The sequence below is a fragment of the Triticum aestivum genome, chromosome 6A (assembly GCF_018294505.1).
Source record: "Triticum aestivum cultivar Chinese Spring chromosome 6A, IWGSC CS RefSeq v2.1, whole genome shotgun sequence".
Classification (NCBI taxonomy): Eukaryota; Viridiplantae; Streptophyta; class Magnoliopsida; order Poales; family Poaceae; genus Triticum; species Triticum aestivum.
In genome coordinates this window covers 611,012,469-611,019,377 of record NC_057809.1, presented here as the reverse complement: position 1 = coordinate 611,019,377, position 6,909 = coordinate 611,012,469, and positions in this window count along the sequence as shown.

The window sequence follows — 6,909 nt, the reverse complement described above, 5'->3', positions numbered from 1 at the left end:
ATCTCAATTTTCTGGCTCCGTCCCTGCCTGCATGACTGCTGCCTGCAAACTTAATCGTGTCTAGCAAACAATGATTGACGTCTGTGTTGTATTGATATGCCCAAGAGGCAATTAATGGTATGCACTTTTACATTTTTACATTTTGCTACTCATTTCCTTGTAATTCCTATTTTGATACATATGAAGTTGTAATTTGATTCCTTGTGTCATGGAAATGTCAAATTATTTCTGTGAGCTGAACCTATGCATTGGTGGTCGCATATGAGTTAGTCAAAATGCGTGCATGCATGTATGCTGGCTGCTAGCATGATTAGCTACAGATAAATCATAGAAAAAAGATAGATTCAGGATGTCATCTGGATATCTTCACTGTATTGTTGTGTCATTTGGAAAAGGATGGTCCGATTTATTTTCTTAGTAAACATACCAGGCCATTTTTGTCCAGCTATGCTTGTATAATTTGTAGCCACAACTTACTTGTCACATTGAGCAGCCTTCTTATGTGGAAGCCAAACGCGTGTAGGTAAATAAATACACATTTTTTAGGGGTCTTGATATCCACCATCACCTTCGCCACACACACCCATTTAATTGGCTTGTTAATGCTGTCTGGAGCCACCTCATGCACGGATAAACAACTTTGGGTTAACTTATCAAATTGTTTGAGACCGTACGCTAATGGGTGGAGTAAACTATAGCAAGATAGCGTATTTGGGTCGTTCATTGCCTTCTACATTTATGGCACTCATGTTGAGCTGCTAGCTAGTTAGGTAGCCCCTTTGAGTTCCGTTCTCATCTTTTCTCTACCAACTTCACACTCCACGAGGTACGCAGTCTCTCTCTCTCTCTCTCTCTCTCTCTCTCTCTCTCTCTACATGATTCTATCTTCATTTGCGGAATGGATACTAACTTATAAATAGGTTGATTGTGATGAAATTACACAAGTTGCATATCTTTGCTCGTAAGCAGCCAGAAAGTGATTGACTAAATCAATACTCCGTAGAAGCCTGCCAGGTCCTCTCACATGCTTCGAATTCCCAATAGGTGATCCAGCTAACGATCTGGCTAGATTTGTACGAGTAAGGATTCGGCCCGTCACTGCTAGCAAGCACCCTTTTCTTTTCACAATAATCATAGCCTATAGTTTAAAAAAGCAGTTGTGAAGACTCAAAATCTATAGTTGATGTAGTTATTGAAATACGCATACGGCCCTGGCCAGGCTCCATGGAAGCTTGTTTTAGAAGAAGAAGAGTGAAAAAACTGAAAAATGTTTTTGAATTATAAAAAATTCTGAATTTATTTTGGTGTGTGTGTAGATGCTCATTATGTGCTTGTTAGGATTTTATGAGAGCGTGTGTTTATTCCCGAGCTACATAAAAAGACAAATATATGATCTATGATAAATAATACTTCCTCTGTACCACAATACTTCTCGCCAGGGGCGGAGCTACAGGGTGGCCAGGGTGGGCCGCGACCCACCCTGGAATTTTGGATCAGCCTATATATCTATGGATCTCTAACTGGGCCAGAGGAAAAAATGGCCCAATAACACTTATCTGTTGAACGCAACCAGGCCCTCACGTCGAGCAGAACCAGCCGCGGAGCCTCGCCCCGACGCCCTCACACAGCCGTGCCCTGTCATCCTGCCCCTGCCTCGCCATCGTCGGTCGCCGCCTCCGTTCGCCGCTCCTCCCTCCTGTGGTCCTGCCTCTCCCTCCTGCGGTCCCGGTGCTTGGATCCAGTCGCGCCCATAGCATCCCACCTCCCTGCCGGCTGCCGCCCTGTGCCCTTGCGGGTTGCGGCTCTGCTCCCGGCCGCTGCCCTGCGCCCTTGCAGGTTGCGGCTCTGCTCTCGGCCGCTGCAAGTGAACGGCTGCCATGGCACTGCCCAGTCGGCATCCTAGCCTTTCCAGGCCTCCAGCATAGAGCTGGTGGTCGCCCGATTTGACGTATCCAACTCAGAGCTCGCCCGCTACCCTCATTCCCCAATTTTAATTTGTGGTTTCTTCTTTAATTTAGGGTTTCTACCAGTACATGAACCGATCAATGTTGCACATCATTTTGTGTTAAATTGTGTCATTGTGATAGGTAGAAAAGAAATTATTATTGCATAATATTGAAGAATCAAGAGGACATGGGGCATTGCTTCTCTTTTCAATAGACATGCTTTGAAGATAGAGAAGAAGAATCCGCCGGATATGATCGAAGAACAAACCAAAGAACTTCTCAAGGTATGTACTATGGTCCATGTAATATGCACTATGTAGACTTGTTTGTCCAAAACAGAGACTTAATTGAAAATTTTAGTGTGTTTGTAAGACCAGATTGATCTATGTCTATGTGATATTGGTAATTAGTTATAGTGATCACATGTCATATTGCTTATCAATTTTTCTTTGCGACGGACCACCCTGTTCTCAAATGCTAGCTCCGCCACTGCTTCTCGCTGGAGGAACTTGTATCGGTTTTCCCCAACTACAAGTATCAGTTTTCCCCAACTACAACTATTTCTACTATAGATCTGCATTTTTTTTTTGTATGACGCCCACATGTTGCAGAGAACATTCTGCATGTAAATGTGGTGGCTTTAAAAATGAATTTAGAACATCTAAATATATTCTTTTACGTTTAGAAATGGATCCCGGGAGTCAAAAGACCCAACTTGTGTAGAGGTTCTTTTTGCAGAGAAATAGTTGCCATAGTGATATTACGGAAAGGTGTGGCTACACTCGGATGTAGTACACCCGAATTTTCGAAAAACTGACAAAACATGTATCAAACGTGATCCAAAAATTCTGATTTTTTGTGATATCCAACATGAACAAATGTTTTAGAGACATGCCAAATTTCATCCACAAATAACATTCGAAGAGCTCTCACCAAAAATAACAAAATCACATGTCAATGTTTGCTGCATTTTTTAGTACACGATTTTGTCTTTTCTGTCGAGAGCTCATTGCATGTTATTTGTGGATGAAAAGTTTGCAGCAACCTAAAAAATTATCATAATCCATGTCACAAAATTTCTGATTTTTTTTATCAAGTTTGATATTGATTTTTTTGGTTTCTTGTAAACTCGGGTGTAGTACGAGTATGATATTAGTAGGAAACTGAGACCACGATCATTTAGCTCTTATTGTGATGTGCCTTTACTATAGCTTTTCTATAACAATATAAAACACACAAATTGTGTTTGGTCCAACCAATTAAGATCCTTCAAAATAAAATTGTTCTAATGGATAAATTAGAACTTTGTAGACTTAATTGCAAACCTAATTGCAATATGATGAAGCTGATTGATGTTTGTTGTCGCAGAGAATATGTTTGAAGCAGACAAAGCAAACAGGGTGGGGATCTCGTCAGGAGATTCCTCGCAGCCTCAGCCACAAGAGATCATCACCGTTGACAATCAACGCCCACACATGTCGGTTGATGATTTGCTCAAGGCAATAAAAGGAGCCAACGGCATGCCGGTGTTGTTCGTCCCCTCCAGCGACGGCCGGCTGGCGGCAGTAGCCATGGACGGCCTCCATCAGAATCTGGTGCCCACCTACTCCATTTCCGAAAAGAAGAACCAACAGGATTTCCGGGCCTGGCTGCTGCTCCTCACGTCACTGGTCGCTACCGTCACCTTCACCGCAGGGCTCGCCCCGCCCGGCGGCTTCTGGGACGCCGACGACAGGGCAAACAGGCACATCGCCGACACCTCGATCATGCGCGATAAGTTCCCCCGCATGTACTTGGTCTTCTACTACAGCAACACCACCGCTTTCTTCACGTCCCTGATGATCATCGGCATGCTCGCCAAGAACGTGTACAACAAGGAGACCGTAGTCCTAAAGAACCGTTTCTTCGTAGCCCTTGTCGGCCTCTGCTTCATGACCTTGGGGACTAGCTACATCACCGGCACCTGGGTCAGCCCCAGGGGAGGGGTCTACAACATCGTCATGTTTGTGGTAGTCATTTGCTACATGACCATGCACTGGGTTCTGGACTTCATAGTCTGGATGCAACGCCGTGCTACATGAAGTGAAAGATCCATCCCCGGAACCATCGGTTTGTTGCTATGAGTGAGCTATATGTAAGAACAAAATTTTGTTATCAGACACCGGCTTGTATCCGTAAATCCCTGTCCTGGTTTTGCTGCACATGCTCCTATTTTGACACCATGGAGTTGTAATTTGATGCATCCGATCCTTCAGCCAGCAAAGCACTGCATTGGGGGCGTATACTCAGCAGTCCTGGCTCACAAATCAGACATCCGCAACAAGAGTTAATTTAAGGGAAAGTAGTGGTTGCACCCAGGTGCAGCTTCTTGTTTTATTAACGTATCTTTGTTTGTAGATCTCGAGAGCATCAATATCTCCTATCGGCACTTGGACTACTCCATGGATAATGGTGGATTAAACGGGCTGGCACAAGCTCCACAAATAGAAAAGTCATGGCCTCCCTTATGATGCTTGTCACTTGGAGAATTTGGAATGAGAAAAATGCTACAGTTTTTCGCCATAAAAGTGCTCCACCGCCAATCATGCTAAACAACATCAAGGTGGAGGCGAGGCTTTGGGTCGCCGCAGGTTCCAAAACACTATTGGTTGTTTTATCAGGAGAGTAGTCTTGTATGTTGTAAAGGGGGTGGTTGTAACAAAACTGAAAGGAATTAAAATATGCAATACGGCAGCAAGCATAAGCCACCTTCTTTTTGCTCGTTGCTCCTACTGGAAGCAAATGCCAACAGTGCACGGGAATTGAATCAAATTCGGAAAGTTTATGCAGCATGTTCAGGGCAAGTTATTCACAAAGAAAAATCAGCCATCCCTTTCAGCAAAAATACGAAGAGAAAGGACAAGGAGGAGCTGATGAATCAACTGAACATTGTCATTGAAAGTTTCTCTGGAAAAATATTTGGCCTTACCATGTTACATTGGTAAATCAAAATCCAAAGCGTTTGAATATATCAAGGAGAAAATATGGAGGAAAATACAAGGTTGGAAAGAAAAAATTACTCGTCAAAGTTCTTATCAAGGTTGTAGCACAAGTGATCACCGTTTATGCAATAGCATGCTTTGACCTCACTAAACCCCTCTGTGCTGATATCAGTTCAATGATTGGGAGGTTTTGGTGGAGCCAAATGGACAAAGTGAATAAAGTTCACTAGGTTGGATGGGACATATTAACAAAACCGAAAAAAAATTTGATGATTGGGGTTCAGAGACCTATACTCCTTTAACCGGGTCATATTGGGAAAGAAAGCGTAAAGAATATTACAAAACCCATCAAACATGTGCGATAAATTATGTTAGCCAAATACTTCCCAAACCAACATGTGTTACAAGCATAACCAAGAAAAGGCATCTCATGCTGCTAGAGAAGCATTCTAAAGGGAGTCCAAATGCTAAAAAATAGAATTATATGAAGAATAGGAGATGAAAGCATGATTAATATATGGTCAGACGTTGGTTACACAGGGGAACATCCAGGAGTGTAACATTGCAGCAAGGCAACAACATCGTCACAAAAGTTTCAGAGTTAATTGACCCAGTATTAGGATCATGGGATATTCGATGACTCCAACAGACTTTTAATGAAGATGTTAACATTATCCTTGACATACTAGTTTAAAGCAAAATAAAGAAAAAATCTCTCTGTTGAGCTTGTGTTACTACCGCCGCATTAAATATATTTAGCTACCATTGAGTATATCACAATTAATATACTATTTGTATGCATCTTTGTCTTTCTCTGACATTGATCATTGGTACGATATTATTTATCTGTCAATTTTACATAAGAACAATTGAACCAAATATTTAAAAAATGATCGGCATGTTATGAAATTTTGTTTATTAGGCCCAAATAAAATGTACTATTTGTCGACCCAGAAACTCCTTTTTGTAAGCCAAATTTGATCCTAATAAATGTTCACCATGTTGTAACATTTTTCTGTTCTTTTACCAAAAGGAACTTAGTAAAATTTATTCGTAGAACTCAATAAAGTGTAATTTTTTCATGGATCACAAGATCGAGTCAATGGTTCTGGATGTTTATTGCACACTAGGAAATTCTCATGTAGTTGAGAATTAACAAAATTGTACTCTGATTTGAAAACCTATTAAATCCACAATATGCAAACTATTCAATAGTTATAGTTTCAATATGTTAGAGAATGGTGGGAATTGTTTCAACCTTATTGATAAAAAGTGACAAACATCCAGTAAATAACATATTTAATCTAGATTATCTAAAGTAATGGTTTCTATATACTTCCAACCCATAAAGATCATAGACGAAGTTATGAAACATCCAACTCTAGAATCTCTTCAATGATGACAAATTTACTATGGAATTCTCTAAATTAATCATGTCTAGATATTTCTATTCCATGAATATTCTACATCCAAAATGTAGAACATCCAAGTCTAGAATCTTCTGTAATCCTAGGGTTCTTCTTCAAATTATGTCATCATTGTTCTTGTTTTCTTCTAGAGCTCTTTTCTCAAACATATTTATCATGTCTAATACTCCAAAACCTTCTAGAAGCCTTTCGCAACTTTCTTAGTATTTTCTGGAACATTTCAAGTGTGCACTGACATGGGTGATGGCCTTTGGTATTTACTTGGGTGATGCATCATCTTCCCGTTAGTGTTATTAAATTTTTAGGCCTTGCCGTTCCGCGCTTTCTTATTTTTTTTGTGCCGTGGAGACTCTCCTACTGCCATGCTCCATCTTCATACCTGTATTTCTGCAGGCCATAGAGTACTACATATGTTGTAGAGCTACTGATTGATCCGGTCACAAAATCACATATTCTTCTTACTCATCAAAATCAAAGAGAGAGGAGAGAGGAGAGGTTGCCCATAATCTCTTCTCCCTCACCAGCTTTGACAAATCCACCACCGCCATGGTAACT